Raw genomic sequence first — 24,501 nt, 5'->3', positions numbered from 1 at the left:
ATTGTCAGCGTGAAAGATAAATGTTTTACTATTGAAATTGTTGCTTTTTGCTTTAGATTTTTTTTTAATTAATTATAAAGACGACACCAGCGTAATTATATCTGTGCTATTAATAATGGCGCTGGACTGGTTTTACACTGATAATTATTTCCATGTGATTCCCATAAAATGTGGCGAAAGTATATTTAGCAATTCTATTTTTACTAGTGATGATAATTTTAATTACATACTTGTGTTTGGCTTGGTTTTTATGTCTAATACAAGTAAAAACTAGGAAATGAAAAATTTGGAAGCATTTAGATTGTACTTTTTGTGCTATATAGATGAATTTTAGAAAAGGCCGGGGTGCACAAACCTCAGCATGATGAGCATTGATGTCATTCTTTGTGGCCCCAAATCATCTGTCTGGTGACCACTCTAATATCTTTTTCATATCAAAGAGAAGAGGTGGGGTGCATGAGAGGTGGGCTGGATCTATTTTTACAGGATTGTCTACTACTTATAAATTGATGACTTATGCTTAAGATAGGTCATCCATAATAAATCTGGTGTGCCTCAATCCGTACCCCCACCAATTGGCTATTTCCTGTGCTGGTGGCGGAAGGATTTGATCAGTTGTGGAGCTGCACAGCACATCTTCATCAACTGTATAGTGGCCACGGCAGGGTGCTTCTCATCTACCCCTATTCAAAATATTAGGATTGGATCTGTAGTACCTGTAGTACTACAGGTAGACTTGAGCTCTAGTGCTACCTATTGGAAGTCCTAAAAGTCAATGTGACTTTAGTCAGGGCAGTTTCAGTGGACTGGTGCGGTCTGAAGTCAGATTGTAAGCGGTCAAAGACGGAGAAAGAGGAGAGGTGGGAGGACAGCTCAAAATGAACGTGTTGTTCCAGTAGTTTAGAGGCATAGGGGAGAAATGATATGGGGCTGTAGGTAGACACAGAGGATGGGTCAACGGTGAGCTTTTTGAGGATGGGTGTGATCGAGGTATGTTTCAATCAGGATGGAAGACACCAGTTGTTAGTGACAGGTTGAAGAGGTGAGTTATGCTTGTGATGAAGACTGGAAAAGTTTGGAATGAGGTAGGACGTTATTGTGTCAAGTTCACAGGTGGTAAGGCAAAGTCTTCAGTTGAAATGAGAGGGAGGGGGAACTGGACACAGGAAAGAATTGAAAGAACTAAATAGCTATTTTGGGTTGTGAGACAGGTATGATATGAGGAAAGAGAAGTCTGTTTGTTTTGCTGCAGTCAGAATTTGCGCAGCATTTTTACAACTTCTGTTACTGGACCGGGCAACTAGGCTCCCTTTCTTTGGCAGCCGTACAACGGTACGCTTTGTAGATGAGGGCCAGAAAGAACATGTGCTCCAGTAGATGACAAGCGCTTCATCAAGTGGCCTCTGGGTCTCTTCCTCCACCTTAACATCACACACAGTACAGTCCTCAGTGGTGTCACCCCAATTACCCTTTTTTCCCCACATCACAACTCTCCAAGCACCAAACTGACTGTTGGGAACCACAGATGGCTGAGTCTGCAGATCTCTTCACACATTGTATGCCATGGGCATAGGAAGGGTACTCTAAAGATTCATAGAGTCAAGAGGAGGAAATCATCTGCACCCATGGCCAAATTTTTTCTCACTTTAATCCATGGCCGGATTAAGTTTTGTCCGAGCATAAACCAAACCCTCGTCAACAGACATTAACACCATTGGGTGAAGGTGATCCATTTGTGACGAGACACAGATATTTGAGGCACCTACGGACTATACTGTGCTGTCAAGGCAGGAAGAGAAGGAGGGTGGCTCTCAGGACGAAGTGTGGGAGAAGAGAGAGGATGACGATGAGGTAGTAGATCACAGTTGGTGTAAACCCAGAGGCATGCAGCTGAGTAGCTCAGCAGAGGAAGACAAAGAGGTTATGCAGACACAGACTTATGCCATCACGACAACCAATGCATCCTGAGGCCCAACTCTGGCAGTGGACAGCAGCGTTTGCGGTTCTGCAGTTCTAAAAACTAAATCTAAAAAATCATGTTATCTGTTAGGTTTTTTTAAAAAACAGCCTATCAGAGTAAAAAAAAAAGAAATAAATTTCAGTACTACATGCATGACCTGGCACATGCGCAATCAACATACGTTAATCTGGGAATGTCATTGTGCTGAAATGCAGACTAGCGGGTCTCGCCAACCACCGTCCACCCCATCAACCGCATCTTCTCATTCTTCCTCCTCCCTCACCGTGGCAAGTGTTGTCACGCAGGTCTCCAGCCGAAGAACCTCCACTTGTTTACCCCTTACAGTTGGGGTGACAGAGAGCCTGTCAGTTAATAGGAAATTGGACATGCCTGCTGTTTTTGACCGAACTTACATACCAAGCACCCCCCATCTTTCTCAGTCCACCGTAACATCTCTGCCTGCACCTCTCTCACAGTCCAGCAGCTTGCTGTGTTCACCCTACTCTACCCTGTGTCAGCACAACAGCAAACCCTCGTTTGTGCAGTTGTTTTCATGTAAAAGATTCTTTACTCCTTCGCATGGCAAAATTAATATCTTGAGTTTCACCATCTTCAATCTACTAATAATAACCTTTATTTCTATATTTCAAGCACTTTCCGCATAGCTTTTCAAGTCAGCAGTTCATATAAAACAGTCAGAAGTTACCAAGTTTAAGATAATCAGACAATTAAAGCAAAAATAATGACGACCCTGCTCCTCAGAGCTTATAATCTACAATGAGGTGGGGGTGACACAAATTATAGGTGCTTATTTACAATGATAGTACAACCATCTTGAGGAAATGGGGGTAGATAAAGGCTGCATCAGCTTTTTGGGTACGGTTGAGTTTAATGGTGAATTATGTTCAGAGAAGTAAAGAATAAGCTATATATAAAAAGGACTTTGATTAGGGAGCGTCATAGGCTGCCCTAAACAGATGTGTTTTTAGGGAGCACCTAAAAATCTTTAAATTGTGTTTATACTCCTAATTTCATGGGGGAAAAAGGGTAAGAGGTGAGATTGAACTGAACCAGACAAAGTCCAGATCAGGGGTGTTCCCGTCTTTGTGTGTCTCGGGGTTTGAAAGTTGTGAGAGGCCACGAGAATTGGCTAGAGATAGAAGCTGGGATGCAGTTGGGGAGGTTGAGCTGTTGAAGTCTCCCATGATAAGGGTTGTCAATTGTGAGGACTTGAAGTGTGGCCGCAACACAAAAAACTGGTCAAGGAAGTGGGAGGGTGAGCCTGAGGGCCGGTATATGACTGCTACTCTGTGGGAGAAGGGATAGAACACCCTGATGATTTGAACCTCAAAAGAAAAATTGCGTCCAATCAGCCTGTATTTATTTATTGGGTTAAAAACAGGATTGATGTTGGCAGCAAGGAGTGTAGGGTTATCGTGGAGTTAGCAGTGATCGTACGGCTGGATATATGCATATTCCATGCGTTGTAATCTGGACATGGATAAATCGTATGCTCACTATTACTTTTCTGAGAACTAATTATTGTGAACAGCCTGCAGCCTCATCGGATGATTTGTCGTCCAATCGAGTCATTGTCTGGAGAATAGGGGCCAGCTAAGAGCTATTCGCTACAAAGATCACAGCGCTTGTTTCTGTTTGACTCATGGCCTATGATCTCTGTAATTATTGCATGGCCACTCCAATCTGTTGGCCACGGAAATGCAGCTTTCCAGCTTATTGATATAGACGGTTTCCGATAGCTGGTGGAAGTCACAGTCCCCCCAGTACCAGTTGCCCAGTCACCATTACTTCTCTAAGGAAGATGTGCCTACGCTACAGCAACAAGTCACAGACAACATCACCCGTTCCCTGAAAAATTCTATGTCTGCCCGGGTGCATTTCCAGAATGACACCTGGACGAGCAAGCATGGACAGGGGAGTTACATCTAGATGACTGGGCACTGGGTGACTCTAGTAGCTGTAGGGGCAGTTTGGGAATGGGTTGCTCCACAAGTCTTGCAATCCCCAAGGCTTTCAGGGCGCTTAGGGATGGAGAAATAAACCACTACACACCATAAGATGAATAACTAAACTACTAGATAAGAGGGGGTGGAGAACTAAACTACTAAACAGCTAGGGTTGTAGAACTAAACCACTACCTACCATACGATGGATAACTAAACTAATAGACAATGGGTTGGAGAACTAAACTACTAAACAGCCATGATTGCAGAACTAAAATAGTACACACCAGGGGATGGAGAACTAAAGCAGTAGACACCAAGGTGTCACTAGACACCAACTCTTGGAATCCCCAGAGAACAAACCTCTGTATGTAACAGTTTCTGCAGTGCTTCTGCTTCTTCCACCTCCTCTAGAGCCTCCACCTGCACCCTCATCCTCTGCCTTAATTAAACACATGTTCCAACACTGCAGAGAGAATCCCTGCCCCACCTCCATACTGCGCAGCCAGAGCTCACCATAATCAGGTTACCCTTACACACGTGCCTTGCATGGTTCGCATCCTGAACCTGATGGTACAGCAATTCCTCTGCCACTGTCCCAGCCTGGATGCATTGCTGCTAAAACCACTTTCGTGCTGAGTTCCACCATTCCACTTCAGTTGGTATAGAGATCTTACGGACTACTGGTTAACTGGTTGATCTGCAATATAACCACACCATGGAATTAAACTCTGCCCATGTTGCAGCGGCTGTGGCAGCAGTGGCGAAACCTGGCGCAGGATAACATTTTTCATAGAATGGCACAGCGGACGTGGTGCAATTCACATTTGCATACTGGATACAGATGAAGGACCTCTACACCCTTCTGTTCTTTTTCTTAATGGTTACTAAGATGGTTGTGGTGATGATGCCGTCATCAGCATCCCTATTACTGTCTTCTACATGTTGGAGCACACTTCCAATAGTGTGGGTGAGCAGGTGGTGGTAGTGGTCCTGGGAGAAGAGAAGGAAGCAGAGTAGGATACCTTTAGGGTTAACAATATCTATAAGTTCAGGTCTGTCGTCTCACAGACGTTTGCCATGGGAGGAACAAATGGAGAAGGACCATGGAAAGGACGAGAAGGAAGAGGTGATGGATGCGCAACAGTTAGGAGATGAAGACGATAATGATTCCCTCTATGTTGTCCGTGGTTGTCAGGAGGCGATGGAGGAAGAAAGCTTGAGTGTTAAACCACCACCAAAACACTGTGGATTTGGACCTTAAGAAAGAGACCAACCCATGAGCGCCTTCTTGCAGCACTATCTTCACTATGATTGTTATCCGTATAGTTATGATTCCAAATAGTGCTGACTATTGTGTTGCCAGTGTGTTCTATTCACAATACAAAAGTAAATTTTACCTGTTGTTTCCCCCCTGGAAAGGGACACGCCCATGCTGCAGTATCAAAACATGCTGGAAGACAATCATGACAATGGTTTTCCCCAACACAGCAGTGAGGCACGCAGTTTAAATCACAGTGATAGCCTTCCAACCACAGAAATATTCAGTTGTCAACGCAAAAACATTAGCAGTCTTGCAGTGTTGTAGTCCTGTGTAACAACCCCACCAAGGAGAGCATCAGCAAAGAGTTTGTATGTTCTACCCATGTTTGAGAGGGTTTACTCCCAGTAATTATTTTTCTACCCACACTACAAAGACGTGCAGATAGTAAATTTAGATTGTGAGTCCCAGTGATGACAGTGCCAGTAATGTCTGTAAAGTGAATGTTGAATTATTGGCTCGATATAAGTGATAAAACCCCCCAAAAATTGAAAGTGATGCTCAGCCACACAGGTGGCACACATATCAGTTTCATAGATTACTGTTGTCAGAAAAGTTTAAGGATAGTAACATGGGTAGTTGATTCAAAGACAGTGGAAGACTGCTGGTATCGGAGGCCTACTGCTACAGGCAACACACATGAAGGAGACCCAACGCGGAATCTACACATTTACAAAAAGTAATTTGCCCACACCAGCAAAGTGACATCAATTTCACCACAGTAGAAATAGTCTAATAGGGACCAACTGGTCTTCCACTACACCCAGCCCAGCAGATGGACACCCTACCAAGAGTGTTCACATTTCAAAAAATTAGTGGCAGACACCAACAAAGTGGCATCAATTTTAGCACAGTAGAAATAGTATAATAGGGACCTACTGGTCTTCCACTACACACAAACCAGCAGATGGACACCCAACCATGAATGTTCACATTTCAAAAAATTAGTGGCAGACACCAACAAAGTGGCATTAATTTTACCACAGTAGAAATAGTATAATAGGGACCTACAGGTCTTCCACTACACCCAACCCAGCAGATGGACACCCAACCATGAATGTTCACATTTCAAAAAATTAGTGGCAGACACCAACAAAGTGGCATCAATTTTACCACAGTAGAAATAGTACAATAGGGACCTACAGGTCTTCCACTACACCCAACCCAGCAGATGAACACCCAAGCAGGACTGTTCACATTTCCACAAATTAGTGTTAACATCTCCAGTAGCAGCAGCAACAGCAAGTACAAAAGCCCCACTAAAGATATCAGAGACTGCAATTATGCAAGAACAATGCAGCACACTAAAAACTACAAAGTCCAGTAACAGAAGTTGTCAATTGTCTTTGACTGGGACGTCACGTTAGTGGTTTCCTAGTGTTTTCAGAAACCTTAACCCCTACCCCACATACACCTCAAACACCAAGCCTAATCCCCCTTCCTCCACAACCTCCCTTTTTCCCAGTAATGTTGCCCAGATAGTGTGCTAGGAGCTCACTCTTCACCACCTCTGCCCACAGCTGAATTTCAGCGGCACAAAATTAGATGGTGAAATATGGCTTGATTAATCACATTACTCACAGCAGAAAAAAATGTTTCAGTGGTAATGGGGCCTGTATGACAAAGATTTGCTCCAAAAAATTTCAAAGTGAGATGTCCCCTACTGTATGACATTAGTAACAGATTTTTTTTTTGTTTTTTTGGGGTGTGGATGAGGCCTGTATAACATTCACTAGATGGTACAAATAATTTCAAAGTGAGATGTCCCCTACTGTATGACATTAGTAACAGATTTTTTTTTTTTTTTGGGTGTGGATGAGGCCTGTATAACATTCACTGGATGGTACAAATAATTTCAAAGTGCGATGTCCCCTACTGTATGATGATAGTAACAGAAGCATTTTTTAGGGCCTGTCGATGAGGCCTGGATAACATTGACTAGATGCTCCAAACAATTTCAAACTGAGATTTCCCATTCTGTATTCGGTTAGTAACATAAAATAATTTTTTTATAGTGTGGATGAGGCCTGTATAATCTAGAAGAGTGTCCGTGGCATTGAACGCCCTCTTTCCTACAGTTTCTGCTGGTAAGGTGCAGGATTGCTGGAGAAATATGGCCAACGTGTCGTTACAGAAACTGATCAGGAAAACGGCCATGACAACGGCGGGAATAGGAAAGTACAACAGGATCAATAACAGGGCGGCTATGGGAAGTACGAGATCTAGGATCCAGCCTACAACTATTACTCATTTACCCAACACCAGTTACCAGAGAGCGTTCGATGCTCGTCAGAAGATAGGTGTAACAGATGTGCGGCTCAATCTAGATATAAAAGATGCCCATGAGAAATTGGATGCCAAAGATGCACATAATCTAGAAGTTAGGCTCAAAATAATTTCAAACTCAAATCTCGGCTGCAGTATCACGTTGGTAAAAAAAAAAAATAATAATAATTTTTATGTGCAATAGCAATGCACTCAGAACAATTTAAACTCCATTAAATGAAAAGGTTTGATGTAGCAGGCTGTTTCATGTTTATCAACAGAAAAAAATATTTTAATGTGCCTGAGGTCTGCAGACAGGTTCATATCACCACCACAATATGACAATGTGGGATACGGCAGATTGTATCACATGGAGCAACTTAAAAAAATATAATTTTTTTTAAATGCGCGTTAGGTCTGCAGACAGTTTCTAATCACCACAGCACTAAATGAGAAGGTGGGAGACAGCAGGCTGTTTCACATTTAGCTAGTAAAAAAATAATATTTAGAATGCTATACTCATGCATGAAGCACAATAGAAGCAGTGCGCAACACACTTGTAGGACATGTGCCCTGCTGGCTTTGTCTGTGGACCTCAGTCAGTGGCGGATTATAATGAGGTCAATCTGGGCAGTAGCCCAGGGCCCAGTGGTGTGGGGGGGCCCACCAGCCCAAGGAAAATTGCCCCATTATAACCTGCCACCATAGCGCCACGCCCCCCTATGTACCGACCCCTTCCTCTCCCTCCCAGACCCATCGGCCACCGCAGCGCCAGCCCCTCACTGATAAATCCCTGCTCTGTGCGCACAGGACCTGTGATGAGGTCACAGGAGGGGAGGAGTCGGGTTAAATGATCAGGGGCTTTGTCGGAGGCCCCTGATCATGTGACACCTGACTCCTCCCCTCCTGTAACCTCATCACAGGTCCTATGCACACAGCCCTGAATGTATTGTATGCGGGACGACTCTGCTGTGCTGGTTGTCATGGTGCTGGATGAGGGAATTATGTGTGGAGTCAGGAGGGGTTTACAGGGTGGTTGTAGCTGCGTGTGTGTGCGAGGTGAACAGAGCAGAGCTGCACGTGTACGAGGTGTATGGAGCAGAGCCGCGAATGTGCGAGGTGTACAGAGCGGAGCTGCGCGTGTGCGAGGTGTACGGAGCGGAGCTGCGCATGTGCGAGGTGTACGGAGCGTAGCTGCGCACGTGCGAGGTGTACAGAGCGTAGCTGCGCACGTGCAAGGTGTACAGAGCGGAGCCGCGTGTGTGTACGAGGTGTACGGAGCAAAGCTGCGTGTGTGTACAAAGTTTACGGAGCGAAGCCCACATGTGTGTACGGAGCAAAGCCGCATGTGTGTACGAGGTGTACGGAGCGAAGCCACGTGTGTGTACGAGGTGTACGGAACGGAGCCCTGTGTCTACAGAGCTGAGCCGTGTGGTTACTGAGCGGAGCTGCATGAGTATGAGGTGTACGGAGCAGAGCTGCGTGTGTGTATGAGGTGTACGGAGCGAAGCCTCATGTGTGTACGGAGCGAAGCCGCGTGTGTGTACCAGGTGTACGGAGCGGAGCCCTGTGTGTACAGAGCTGAACCATGTGTTTACAGAGCGGAGCCGCGTGTGTACGAGGTGTACGGAGTGGAGCTGCGCGTGTAAGAGGTTGCGGAGCTGTGCACGTGCGAGTTGTACGGAGCGAAGCTGCGTGTGTGTACGAGGTGTACAGAGCGAAGCCGCATGTGTACGGAGCGAAGCCGCATGTGTGTATCAGGTGTACGGAGCACTGTGTGTACAGAGCTGAGCCGTGTGTTTACGGAGCGGAGCCGCGTGTGTACGAGGTGTATGGAGCGGAGCTGCATGTGTAAGAGGTGTACGGAGCCGCGCGCGGGCGAGGTGTACGCAGCGGAACCACGCGTGTGCGGAGCCGCGTGTGTGTACAAGGTGTACTGAGCGAAGCTGCGTGTGTGTACAAAGTGTACGGAGCGAAGCCGCATGTGTGTACGAGGTGTATGGAGCTGTGTGTACGGAGTGGAGCCGCATGTGTACGAGGTGTACGGAACAGAGCCCTGTGTGTACAAAGTACAGAGCTGAGCCGTGTGTTTACGGAGTGGAGCCGCGTGTGTACGAGGTGTATGGAGTGGAGCCGCGTGTGTGCGAGGTGTATGGAGCAAAGCCGCATGTGTACAAGGTTTAAGGAGCAGAGCCATGTGTGTACAGAGTGTGGCTGCGTGTGTATAAAGTGTACGACGCAGAGCTGCATGTGTATGAGGTTTACGGAGTAGAGCCATGTGTGTATGGAGCGAAGCCGTGTGTACGAGGCATACAAAGCGGAACCGTGTGTGTATGAGGTGTGCGGAGCCATGCGTGTACAAGCTGTATGATGGGGAGCATTCATACCTCCCAACCGTCCCAGATTTTGAGAGTCTGCCCCACTGCCACGACTGGGAGCTTACTTTTCCCACGGACAAAGGAGTATACGGTGGAGCCCCGAGGAGCACTTGAAAACTCGCACGTGACATCCCATCGGAAGTGACGTGCTGGAAGCTCACTGGAGGAGATTGTGACGGAACTATGGAGGCACTTCAGGGAATGCTTCAGATCATCACTATGTCCTCCTCCGACAACGCGGACAGCGGGATCGCCTTGGACTCGGGGATGTCGGCCATGTGAGTGGATCATGATATGATCTGCACCAGGAGGTTCAGGTGGGCACTACAATGTGAGTCGGGCTGGTATAGAATCTTTATAGAATCTTTCTTTCCCCTCTTTTTTCTCTCTCTGTTCTTTTTTTCTTTCACTTTCTGTTCTTTCTTTCCCCTCTTTCTTTCTCTCTCCCTCCCTCTCTGTTCTTTCTTTCCCCTTTCTTTCTTTCTCTCTTTGTTCTTTCTTTCCCCTCTTTCTTTCTCTCTCCCTCTCTCTTCTTTCTTTCTTTCCCCTTTCTTTCTTTTTTTCTCTCTCTGTTCTTTGTTTCCCCTCTTTCTCTCTATTCTTTCTTAATCTCTCCCTCTCTTTTCTTTCTTTCCCCTCTTTCTTTTTTTTCTCTCTCTGTTCTTTTTTTCTGTCCCCTCTTTCTTTCTCTCTGTTCTTTCTTCCTTTCTCTCTCTGTTTCTCTCTTTCTTTATTCTTTCTCTCTGTTCTTTCTTTCTCCCTCCTTTCTCTCTCTTTTTTGTCTCTCTCTTTCTGTTCTTTCTTTCTTTTCCTCAGTACCAGTCAGTGTGCCCACAGTGCCAGCCACTGTGCACTCAATACCAGTCAGTGTGATCAGAAGTGCTAAATGGGTGTGGTTGGGGCGTGGAAACGGGTGTGACTAGTTGTGAAATGGGTGTGGTCAGGCAGCCGGTAACCAATCATCATAGTGGAAGTCATCTGTTTCCATCAACTTTATTATATGTGGGCAATGGGCACCTCTAGTAAGGTGGGCACGAGATGGCGGGTCTTGTCACCTCTGCCTCACACATAAGTTACTATGAGTATTACTTTATTCCTGCCACATTTCTTTCTTGGCCTACTGAGAGAAATGTTTTGACCAGTTGAAAGTTATACAACCTGAGGATTGTGCATGTGTGCACTGCCCGCATATATATATATATTTACTTACTCTGACCCCTATATAAACCCTGCCCCTCCGACCCCCATCCACTTTCTCATGCTCCTGTTCCATTCCTGGGGTCTTTTTGGTCCCCCCTTGGTCCTCAACATGCTGAACATCTGGGACATGACTAACATTGCGCAATGTGCGCTTGTTCGTCGCCAGATGCAGCGTCGTGTCCAGTGTGTGAGGAGATGGTGACTTGTCTGTGGCGTTAACCCCTCTGCTGACATGTTGGTCACAGCCTGTGGCGAGGAGCGTCTCTTCCTGTGTATCCAGCCACAGGCTGCACATCGGAGGCTGCTTCTATCTGGGGAAGTTCATGAAGCAGAAGCCTCTGTGTGACTCATGTGAAGTAACTTGTCTGACAGGTCATGGGTCCAGGTCAGCAGGTGATTGCAGACTATTAGCTGGTTTCGATGTTAGGTACAGGTGAGTTAGGACTAGATGTTGGGTGGAAACCTTCCAGTATTTGTAAGGCCTCGTGCACACGCTGAGTATTTGGTGAGTTTTTACCTCAGTATTTATAAGGCCTCGTGCACACGCTGAGTATTTGGTGAGTTTTTACCTCAGTATTTATAAGGCCTCGTGCACATGCTGAGCATTCGGTGTTTTTTACCTCAGTATTTGTGAGGCCTCGTGCACACGTTGCGTATTTGCAGAGGTTTTTTTTACCTCAGTATTTAATCCCTTCCCGCCCCTTGACGCACCGTATGCGTCATGAAAACTAGTGACTTTCTGACCCTGTCACATGACCGGGGGGCCCACAGAGTCTGAACAGCCCGGGGCCCTGGCTACCCTTAATCCACCTCTGACCTCAGTAATGGCCAAAAAACCCAAAAAAGTGCTGACTGATATACAGCCGCCTAACTAACTAGCTAAAATCTTGCTGCTAAGAGTCACAGTGTCAGGAGTAGCCTCTCTGCCCTGTTACAGTGTTAAAACGGTGCTTAAACAAGATGTCCACTATTTCTTTGGAAAGGGACATGTGATATCAGCAGCCAATGACACAAGCCGTTGTGTCAGGACATTGTGGGTGTTTCCTGCACCCTGATTGGCTACCTGCAATGTGCACACATAAAGTTAGGAAAAAAATGACTGTTTACAAGAAAGCAGCACCTCTGAGCTGTGGAAACCCCCTCCCCTCATCAAATTCATGCCAAGTAGTGATGAGCGAGTATACTCGTTGCTCGGGTTTTCCCGAGCATGCTCGGGTGTCCTCCGAGTAGTTTGGCGTGCTCGGAGATTTAGTTTTCATTGTCTCATCTGCATGATTTGCGGCTGCTAGACAGGCTGAATACATGTGTGGAATGCCTGTTTGTTAGGGAATTCCCACATGTATTGATCCTGTCTACAAGTCACAAATCATGCAGCTGAGACGACGAAAACTAAATCTCCGAGCACGCCAAACTACTCGGAGGACACCCATGCAACGAGTATATTCGCTCATCACTAGTGCCAAGCGCTCATCATACACCACCATTATCGTTGCTAAAGTGCTAAAAATACTTTTTGTGGCAACGCATATATTTTCCTGCACTTTTACCGAATGTTACTGTTTTTCTCCTATTTAATTGAATTTTGCTTGTGTTTCCAATCACGAATCCAAATGTGCTATATTCGTACAGAATTTATGTTTGGTGATCGTTATCCGAAAAAAATTATCTCCTCACTAAATAGTGACCAATCCCATCAGCGGTAACGTCCACTAGTCTTTTATACAGTCTTTTCTATGTATTACCTCCTTGTTCTATAATGAGGTTCGCATTTTACATTTTATAGTGTTTTTTTTTCTCTTGCGTAAGATGAATCGATTTCACCCTTCTTCTTTTCTTATGATTTCCCTTTTTTATTCTAAAGAAAAAATACAAGGGCATACTAGGGTGACATGTTACATGTGAGCTCGTCCTTTTATGGCACTTCTCTACACTTTCTCCTTGATTTTACTTTACTTTTATATATATTTTATACTTTTATGCTACCTTTTATGATATCTTCATTTTGAAGATCACAGCGTTAATCTTCTACAAGCCCAGATCAGGTCTTTATTTTTTTTTTCTAGATTAAATATCTCTGTATATTTTGTACCAACCTGAAACACTCAGCAGCTGAATTACCGATGATTTGTAGCTAATTGCTGTATTTTATCATCTTGTTAGTCTCATTATAGGTTTTTGTTACTTTGAAGTTGATCAGTAGAACATCGGATAAGATTTTAATGAAGACCTGATGTCACATTGGGTCACAAAATATAAATATCTCCATGTCAATTCCAATCAGCTTTCTGTCATAAACAATATCCGCCAGGCAGCAATGGTGACAAGCAGAAAATAAATCCTTTACAAAATAGTAAATGCACAGTGAATCCGTCTTGCAGTCTGCAGAATCATGATGTGGGCTTGAATAACTAACATTTGCCTGAAATTGAAATGCAACAACTGTCCTTCACCAGTGATTATAAATATTCAGTTAGTATTTTTTTTATTGAATTCTGCATAATTTTTGTTGACTAAGCATTACATAAAATTGTTTTAATTTCATTAATTAGAAATAAGTTTGGAGAAAAGGAATCGTCTTTAATTGTTTTAGCTATTTTTATAATATCAGAGGATCGAGGCATTTTTTTCTTAATTGGGTCTGCAGGGTATGTACTTTACTTTACGGCAATTTTTATCTACCACCTGGACAACCACTTCCTAAAGGGGTTTTCTCATGAACAAAGTTACTTTTAATCAATAGATCTTTGAATAACAATAAATTCCAGAATTCTATGTGTTTTAAAAAAATGTTCCTGTGTCGAGATAATCTTATAAATGTGTCCCTGCTGTGTACTGTGTAATGGTCGTGTCTGACCATACAGGGATATGGTCTGATCATACTACAGCTCCTGGGCAGGGGAGGAAGGAAAAGAGAGTATATAGACTGGACAGCACTGGATTGCAACTGATTCTTTTTTTTAGGCAAAACATTGCTTAAAAACAGGCAGGGAAATGTTTTACCTCACAAAAAGAATCAGCTGTGATCCCATGTGGTATGATCAGGCCGGGTCCAGCATGATTAGACACAACCATTACACAGTACACAGCAGGGGCACATTTATAAGATTATCTCTGCACGGGAACATTTTTTATAAACACAACCAATTGTGGATCTTATTTTTATTCCAAGATCTATTAATTAAAGTGTACTTTGTCCATGGGTAAACGCCTTTAAATAAAACAGTGCTCCATGTAAAATAAAAATAGGATTAGGATATATACACCTTCCAGTCTAGCACCTTTCCAGCGACATTGAAGCTGTCTCTGCCGCCGCTGAAGCCGATCATTAGCTGCTGATGGGCTGCAGCCTTTACATGACATAACAATGGTGCTGGTATAGGAGGTGAGTATATTTTTTGCTGTCTTTATTTTACATGGGACTCTGTTTCACTTAATACAGTCGTCTACACACGTCATTATCGGTTCTCAAATCATCGGATCGCACTCGGACCAATGTTATTTTATGGGCCCGTGAACATGTCTGCTCGTGTGACCCTAGCCTAAGAAGGAGTTATCCAAGTAATGGATGACCTCATTAAGGCTAGAGTCACACGAGAGTATATTCGGGCTCAATTATGCAAATCACACTCTGATGAGAGTGTGATCATAGTGTGATCCAATTCATTCAGATGAGGAGAAGATGGAGATAAAAATCTCCCCATCTTCTCCTTTCTGATCCGATGTTTTATTGAATCGTACATGGACCGAAAATATGGCAAGTTCACGAGCTCTAAGAACAGAAAAGTTTTCGATACAGTCTCTAGAAAGAGATGTTCTACAGTCACCGTCCTCAGAAACCAAGCCGTGGCATATGATATGCTTTCCAGAGCCTTATTTGTACATGTTGACCGTTCCTATTCTGCGTTATCTAGACCTTTATCAAGAGAGCTGCGATTTGTCATCAATTTCAGGCCTTAATTGATAATGTTATGACTCTGTTGACTCTGTTCAGTCTACACAGTAAAAGCGAGCTGTAGTTCTTTTCAGTCTGGTTGTCAGTACATTTGATGGTCATACATGCAATAGAATGCAGCATATAAACAAATGGAAATTTGATGGAAAACTAATCACTCATTAGCAGATCTGAATAGATTGTGACAGATCCATCAAACAAGCTAAGGAATCATGATGGATCTTAACAGATCTTTCATGAATTATATGAAAAACCATGGCACTAGTGTGAATAAATTACTCAGAGTCGGAGGCCTAGGGCATGAAGACATTTGTCCACTACCTCCTTGTTTATTCCAAAGGATGGTCAAATGTGTAGAGCTCCCTGAAAACTTTTGGTGGTGCAAGCAAAGACTATGCAGTTAATTCTAGACAACGCTAGAGCATGGTAGACCATGGGATTTATGTATGAAATTATGAACAAAGGAGATGCAGTTTTACTATCAGTTGAGGGGTTGCCAGCTTTGACCTGGTGCTAAAATTCATAGGTTTCTTTTCCACTAAACCACACCAAACTATATATGACAGTATTTTGGCACAAATTGAGCAAGCTTTCTGCCAGGTTTATCTTAGTAAATTCCCCCATTGTGTATGTGTGAAATGTTAAAGAGATTGTCCACTACTTTTTCACTGATGACCTTTCCTTAGGAGAGGTCATCAAAGTCTGATCGGTCGGGGTCCGACACGCGGCACTGCCACCAATAAGCTGTTCTCGGTGGTAGGCGCCGGACGGAACTGCTCAGTTGTGGAGCTACTTCATCTTCTGGTAGTGGCTACAGCAGGGTACTGCACAATAGGGGGCCGATATGTGGTACCCTGCTGCGGCCACTACCAGAAAATGGAGCTGCTCCACCACTAAGCAATTCCAGCCGCCAGCAACCACCTCCAACTCTAAGAACTCTAATCAGCGGGCGTGCTGGGTGTTGGACCCCAGTCGATCAGACATTGATTACCTATCCTAAAGATGGGTCATCAGTGAAAAAGTAGAGGACAACTTCTTTAAGTAGTATTGTATTTGTATGTTTGTCTTGCAAGCATTTTTGCTTCAAGCAAATTAACCCTCAAATACAGTGAATTTCACCTTCAGGCAAGTAATTTTCTCCGATGAGCTGTATAATTACTGTATCTAAATGAACATATTAGCAGTACTGTGAAAAAGAACAGGAATTTTCACTCAACCAAAAATGCAGTCTGGAACTTGGGTTTTGAAGGAAAAAGAACAAATTGTTTTCTATCCCAGAATAAATAGCAGAATGAGCACAACACATTGTTATATCAGATAAGCCACCACTATATCATGGAGATTTCAGGGATATTCTTAGATTAGAGGAAAAGATATGCTACTTTTCCCCGTGAAACAGTGCCACTCTTGATCATGGGCTATGTCTGGTGTTGCAACACAACTTCATTTAGGTCAATACTGCAGTACCAGACACAGCCAATAGACACCAATAGACAGGAGTGGTACTGTTTTTGTAAAATAAAATAAGACCCTGTTTTCTAATGTTATATGAACCTTTTAAACCTTTTAAAGATTCTTTAATTTCCTTTAAAAAAAATAATTGGAAATATAAATCCTTCATTCTGTCGCTATTCAGTTATTTGTTTTGGATTTTAAACCCATATCAGTATATTTTATGTGCTACTGAGGTTCTCTAGATTGCACTATTGACACGATGAAGCTGGACAAAGACATCAGATACCTGTCGGCCTAATTTTCCCAAAACCCCAATATACAGGAATGCCCAGCTTGGCAAGGAACTCTTGTGTTTTCTATGAGAGAACCGCTGCCAGGAGCTTACCTCCCTGATGACTATATTCCAATGTCCCGATCCTTATCCTGGCCGACAGGATATATCAGGAGACCCAAAAGAGATGGTTGCCTGCTCTTGCTGGAATCATCAAGTTCAGACCAGGAGCAGACGCAGATACAACTTGAGCCCTTTGCAGTCCGATAGCTCGTCAGAATGCAAAATTCCACCTACTTTGGAGGTGGTAATGAGACTTTTACCTCCTGGGCCCCTGTGTGTCTGCGCAGGTTGAACCAATGGTATGTCCACCAATGGTATGGACGACTTTAATGTGTATGGGCAGCTTAAGAATCCATTTTAATAGTCACCAAGTATCTTTAAATTAATTGTAAAGGAGATAACTTAAAAAAAAAATAATGGAACACATTGACTTGGTAAAATGGACATTGTAGTGAGTTACGAACTTGTGTTATTAGGTAAATAGCTTTAAAGGAGTTGTCCAGTCTACAAAGAAAAGTCTGCGGTCACTCCGTCTGACTGCAGACTTATGAATCACATCACCCCAGCACACGCACTGTACGCTGAGAGGATTTCTGAGCCAGGAATGGCCATGCCCAAAAGTCAGGTTCTGGCCGGGAGTATGCATAACACATATATACCTGCTGGTCAAGGCTCAAAAATTGGCATATCCTGGCAACGCACAGTGCGTGTGTTGGGGGGATTCATACGTCTGCAGTCACACAGATTGACTGCAGACTTTTCATTTTACACAGGACAATCCCTTTAAAGATCTTCTTTCACCTGACAGAAGCAATCAGAGGCCCAGCAGGCTCGGACTGGACCACAGGGGAACAGTTAAGTCCCCCCGGTGGGCCCCTCTAAAGGATTGCCAATGAGCAATTGCTCAAAGGCATCAACTAAATATTCATTAAACAAACTATCCCATTTATTATTATATATAAGTAAATTTGTGTAATATGGCCAGTTTGTTCCTGCATGTTGCAGAACAGTGGCCTCCCAGATTAAGTGCTGCTGGTGGGCTTTTGACAGCCCCATCATATCAGGGTTGAGAATCTACTGTTAGAATTTGAGAAGGCTTTGAAATATGCCTGCCTAATACTGATGTCTGTCGTGAAAGTTACAACAAGGAATAAAAGGGTTTATGTGGGTTCTCCTTATGCAATGGTCCTCTGGTATTTTAAGTAAGCAAATAGCCACTTCAGAAAGAATCAAGACTGGAACTCAAGTGCCACTTATTGGCGATACCAGTCCTAAAAGATAATATCAATCCTTTAATGAACCTTGACACATGCATTAAGATTAAAAAAAAACAAACAAACCAGAAACTCCATTTGCAAACACATGTTTTGGGATGTTTGCCCTTCATCAGTGCAAGGCAGAAGTACTTTGCACTGATGAGGGGTAAACACCCAGAAACAAATGTTTGCAAGTGGAGTTTATAGTTTAGCTTCTTATCCTAAGTCTTGTACCAAGGCACGTTAAAGGGTTGATATTGTCCTTTTTGATTGCTACTTCCAATAGGTGCCACCAGAGTACCAGGCCTCTTTATTTCTGAAGAAACTATTGGTGCAACAATGAATAAAGTTATAATCAAACCTGAATGAATTGCTATATTTTCCTTTACAGGCTAGTAACAATGAGCAGGTTAGAGGGCCTCGTAATAATCGGCGTTGGGGCCTCCCCCTTTAGTGTTGGCAGGGCCAATTATGGATACCCTAAGGATGGTCAAAATTACATTGCTTTAGATGTTGGAGTATTAAATTCTTCCCTTAGTACTACATATTCTGCATAAAGTCTAATACATTAAAAATTCACAATTGAAATTAATTGATAGGTAAAAATATCCATCAAATATTTAATAATCCTTATAAAAACATCAGAAACTTTATAGGAAAATATAGATTTTTCTGTAAATCTGGCTCCATGTAGGAGTCATCCCTTGTCTAGACAGATCTGAAGTGTCACAGCTGAGATTATATTGGCATTGCACATTATTCGACGGTTTGATATTACGGCTTTTGGACAAAGACATGCTTAGTGACAAAACGCCTTCAGTCGATGATCAATTGATGACGTCAGTTAGGATGTTAAAAAGAAAAACCCTTTTTCTTATTGTTTTCAAAGTCCAATTACTCCTGAAGATTTTTGATGGAGACAGAAAGCGGCTTCATATCTTTAATAAATTACTTTTCCAGTCCGGCAGTGTTGGTATTTTATCAAGGTTTCACGTTAGTGGCAAAATTAAGGACAATCTCGATCATTTATGTTTTAGAAAGAAATTGACTTTCTGACACTAAATCATGGAGTCAAGCATTAAATCACCGGCTGCAGAGACACAAATCTCATCAAAGTGGCCTTGGGGAGAAAAAGAGTGTTGGAATGCCATTGAACACAAGCATTATTTCAAAACTCCTTCTTCAGTATGTTTTTTTTTTGAGCTTCGAAATAGACTTCAAAACTTTATATTTATGTTCTGTATCTAGCATTTTACTAATAGAGGCCATTACATTGGGCTTCATCATATTATGGCATACGGATGTGTGCGGAGAGTGTTGTCTGCTAATGTGCTGCATAAATGTATAATGCCAGGAATATGGATAGCACTGCTGAATTTATCATTAACTCGATGCAGTCGAACGTAAAACCATAGATGGCGTAGATTATAAAGAATTGTTCAAAACTTTCCTACTCTCTTAGCGCTAATGAAGAAAGCGGAAATAAAAAGTCTACGCGCCTCTATGAAAATTCCAGGTTTTTGTCATCTAAAATAATCCTTGCAAGAAGAATAATATCAGAACATTTTCCAACTTTAATGTCATCCATGATCTGTTCAAATCCATTTAAATCATTTTGAGGGGTGAAATAAAAATAACAAACCTAAAATAATTTTGTTTCATAATTTTGGACACCCTATTATAACTGGGGATGTGGTTATGCTAAGAATTAGCCAATCATATTTAAACTCGTGTTGCATAGTATTCCGTACACAGGTGCCATCATTGTACAGGGATTGTGATTAACTACATATAAAGTTTAGCTGTTCTAGTAGGATTCTCCTGACATTTTCTTAGTTGCATTTTTACAGTAGTGGTCTGTAAACAGCTGACAACAGAGCAAAGGGATCTCATTGTTTAAAGTTCTCAGTCTGGAGAAGGGTGCAGAAATTATTTAGAGGTATTGGATATAATATAAAACACCGCGAATCTGGTCAGAAAAAAGTGGCCTAAATTTGGCAAAATAGTGACATTACCTAGAATCACTGGCTGCCATTTTTCTGAGCCATAAACAGACATCTAAAGGATTTTTTTTATGTTTTACATCTTATGTTTATTATACTTTTGGGTCTGAAAAGTTTCCAGAGCATAATAAGGGACCCTAATTTTATAGAGAATCAACTTTCCCTGGAAAATCCATGTGATAAGGCGAATTCCAATTTTAGCTGATTAGCTCATCTTTATTGAGGAGCATAGTACAGTATATATAAAAGTCATCATCATCACACTTTGAACTCACTAATTGCATAGCTCCAAATCTCTTTGGCATTATTATCAGTTCAAAAACTGTACTCCGGGAATTTCATGGCTTGTATTTCCATGGCCGAGCAGCTGCATGCAAGCCTTACATCACCAAGCATAATGCAAGTGGATCGCCCGCCAGGGCCGTGGGGTACTCGGCACCGGGCCCGTGGGTTTCAATGGGAGTTGTCACAGCGGCGGTGACCCGGTCCGTGGCCCTGGGGGTCCATTATAAAAGGGAATGGTGTTAAGCGTGGCTGATGATAATTAAAGTTTATAAGTGAATGATTTGTGATGCCACCTGTGGTGTTTGGCAATGAAGATGTTAAGCCGACGCTGCAGACAGATCCTCTGAGACAGGTGGTGTGGTGCAGCAATGATGTTTTAACCCTCCACAGGTAGGGCTGTAGTCCCAGGGCAGTGTAGATGGGGAGAGAGTGAGGAGACGTAGATGGTGCCGTGTTAGACACAGCGATGAAGCAGTGCTGAGTGTGTTGGCGCAGGAATCAGTGGAGGACACCAGGGCATGTAGTTCCAAAGCTTTACTCACAGTCTGTTGTGCGTACAGGTGCCCGCATCCGTGCCGTGTCCTCCAGGTCAGGAGCTCAGCCAACTTCCAGGCAAGATGAAGTACTCGGTTCCAACACTCCGCCAACATGTGCCTTTCCTGAACGTCTCCCTTCTAGCGCCTATTTGAAGTACTCACAGTACTGAGTTACACTGGAGTTCCTCCTGTCAGATGTTCCTATGAACTCTACTTGTACGGCAGACAGCTGTAGCCTGCTTCGGGGACTCCTTACTACCTAGTCCCGGCTCACTCTCGTTGCTGTTGTGCCCCCAAGTCTTGTGTGGGAATAAAGTGGTGACAACTTCTATTCCTCCGGTGTCTGCTTCAGGACCATTAGTATCCGTACAACCTCGGGGACCGGACCCCGGCCATGCTCTGAGAACTTGAGGAAGGGCTCTGCTCTTACCCTAATCCTTAGTTTTCTTCTTCTCCTTACGTTCCGTACAAAACTATCTTTCTTATGGAGAATTAGGCTTTCTGAATATCTCTTTCCTGTGCCAGCAGACTCAGGTCACTTCCTTCAATCCATCCCACTCAGGGGATCTTCTCTCACAGACTGACCTAGTCCTAATAATCTCCCGCTCTCTTGTGCAGACTAAGCTTCACCCACCTCCCAGCACTCTTTGTGTTCCAAGCAGGGAGCCACCAAAGGTGCTTTGCTACACTACTATGTTATGTGAGATGCAGGTGTTGGAGTGTGGTCAGGTGTCTCCAACCTACCTGAATGTTGGGGTACCACACCTCAGGAGGAGGTGCAGTACCTCTGTAGCGACTGAACCCTCAGGGGCGCCACACAAGTGTCAGATGGAGTGGTGTAAAGCTGCCACCACTGGACAAGTAGCATTCCAATAACATTTAATGTTCTTTTGCAGAAATATATTAACTGTCTTTCCAATGTCACTGTTAGATGGCTACCCTGCAAGAAAATTTCTATAAGTCTCTTAGGCTGGTTTCACATTAGCGCTTTTTAAGCGCATGCACGGCCGGGGGTAGCTCCGCCCCCGAGCCAGCTCTCTGCCCGGCGTGCCCGCCCCTTGCTTGTAGCGCCGCCTCCTAGCGCACAGCGGCGCCTGCGATCGGCGCACCCTATCTTTAGCCTAGGGTGCGCAGATCGTGCGCAGGCCGTGCGCTAGTTGCGCTTTGACCTGCGCTGCGCACTTTTGACGGTGCGCCGTGCGCGCCAAAATCAAACTTTTCGGATTTCGGCGTGCTCGGCGCACCGTCAAAAGTGCGCAGCGCAGGTCAAAGCGCAACTAGCGCACGGCCTGCGCACGAGCTGCGCACCCTAGGCTAAAGATAGGGTGCGCCGATCGCAGGCGCCGCTGTGCACTAGGAGGCGGTGCTACAAGCAAGGGGCGGGCACGCCGGGCAGAGAGTTGGCTCGGGGGCGGAGCTACCCCCGGCCGTGCGTGCGCTTAAAAAGCGCTAATGTGAAACCAGCCTTACACAGCTCTGTACATAGATTTTCATCATTTTTATAGTTCTGTATTGCCAGGGAAGCACAAATTTCATATATCATGTCTCACAAATGCTAATGACTCACATACACTGCTGTTGGCCGATTGATGGCTCAGCTGATGATTTGGCCGATGGCTATCTTGGCTTGTTTCCCCCATGCACAGAAACGCATGTGCTACCGAGCACTTCATTAATATCTATAAGAGAGCCACTGCCAGACATATCCTTGGTATATAAGCTCTTCAGAAACAGCCGTCTTTGAAAAGGAATAAAGAAACACTAGAAGAAAAAGGGAAGGTAGAGGCGACGGAAGGAATGAAAGTGCAACATGCAAGTGGTTACAAGGTGCAAAGATTTACAAGTTATATAGCATTTCTTCAACCGTAATATCTGGTATAATACCAAATTATGACTCGACTGCTAGAGTTCTCTTAATTTTTACATTTCAACCTAATTTATGATCTCTGCTTGAAAAGAAATGCATTAGATGTATAATATTCAATACATTAGTTTGCAGCTCTTCTTAAATAAAGCTTTCACTAAAGTTTGCTCCCTTGGATCTTTTCATGTTTTTTTAACTATGATAAACAATGTTTGGCAGAGAATAGATTTTACATTATTGATCTTCAGCCTCAGTTCAAGTAGTCAATATGAATGTATGTCATCATCCTTTGATTAATGGATTGCTGGAGATAAACAGTGCTTAACAATCCTTTTCTGACTTTCTATTGTCATGAGTCCTAGTAAAGTGTCACCGTGCACCAGAATCCTTATAACACATAAATTCGGTGCTGCGTTTGGGAGAGAAGTTAGCTTTATGCTCTTGAATGGGTATGAGCTATGGTATAGGGCTCAATGGAAAGGAGAGTTGTGCACAGGCTTGGACTTGCTGGAAGAACAGAAGAATCCTCCGGTGGACCCTCATGCAAGAGTGGGCCACCATCTTCTTATATGATCAGTGCTTGGCACAATATACTTGGATCACTATATACAGACAAAGGCGACATCTTATTAATTTAACAATCTACCCAGTTCATTATTACATAAATTTGTGATTGAGGATAATGTCACATTTGCCTGTAACTGAAAAGTGGGGCCATGACGTTGGGCACGAAAATGGGTGGATCTTTGCACACCTGTTCTGTTTCACTCTGGCTGGGTCAGTATGTGCATGCATGGCTGTCAATCAGCAAAGTGGGAAAGGTTTGGTCACGCCAAGAGTGCACCAAGCACCCACATTTGCATAATGTGGGCATAATCAGAGCTAAGAGAACTATAGAATAGCCCTGATTTTTATAGGGGCTAAGTCTCCTACATGACCATCTGATTAGTTCTGTGGGGGCCAGACTCCCTATAAGCTTTGTAATTTGCATGCATTAAAAATTCAGAAGTTTGACTCTCCAAACAAATGAGAAAACTGATCAGAGTTGAGACTTCACAGTAACACACCTGTCTGGGAATGCATCTCTCTTACAAATTCACTAATCCAGGTTATGAGAAAGATTAACTGTTTATTTCCCAACGCGTTTCAAAGTGTATACCACTTCTTCATCAGGGGATGACATCCCCTGATGAAGAAGTGGTATACACTTTGAAACGCGTTGGGAAATAAACAGTTAATCTTTCTCATAACCTGGATAAGTGAATTTGTCTAGCAGCGCACTGAAGTCCATGAATTTACTCCAAAGAATCTGAAAAAACTGAAGATGAAAGAGGATAGCTTCTACAAATGGATAATGATCCTAAACACACTTCAAAATCCACAATAGACGACCTCAAAAGGCGCAAGCTGAAGGTTTTACAATGGCCCTCACAGTCCCCTGATCTGAACATCATTGAAAATCTGTGGCTAGACCTCAAGATAGCAGTGTATGCAAGACGGCCCAGGAATCTCACAGAACTAGAAGAATTTTCCAAGGAAGAATGGATGAAAATCCCTCAAACAACAATTGAAGGACTCCTGTCTGGCTACAAAAAATGTTTGCAAACTATGATACTTACAAAAACGGGTGCTACTAGGTGCTAACCATGCAGGGTACGTAATCTTTTGCATCAGCCCATTTTCCTTTTTGTAATTTTTAAAATGTAAAAGAGGAATATATGTTTGTTT

General features: G+C 43.5%; 1 protein-coding gene across 3 annotated transcripts in view; it reads left to right on the top strand.

The window, feature by feature from the left end:
* STK39 (serine/threonine kinase 39) overlaps nucleotides 1–24,501 on the top strand; it is a 443,332-nt gene that overhangs the window by 237,981 nt on the left and 180,850 nt on the right. The window lies entirely within an intron of this gene.

The sequence above is a fragment of the Dendrobates tinctorius genome, unplaced genomic scaffold (assembly GCF_039654945.1).
Source record: "Dendrobates tinctorius isolate UK_male_01 unplaced genomic scaffold, ASM3965494v1 ptg000143l, whole genome shotgun sequence".
NCBI classification, from domain to species: domain Eukaryota; kingdom Metazoa; phylum Chordata; class Amphibia; order Anura; family Dendrobatidae; genus Dendrobates; species Dendrobates tinctorius.
Note: the sequence above shows the minus strand (reverse complement) of the source record. Positions and strands in the feature narration are given on the sequence as shown.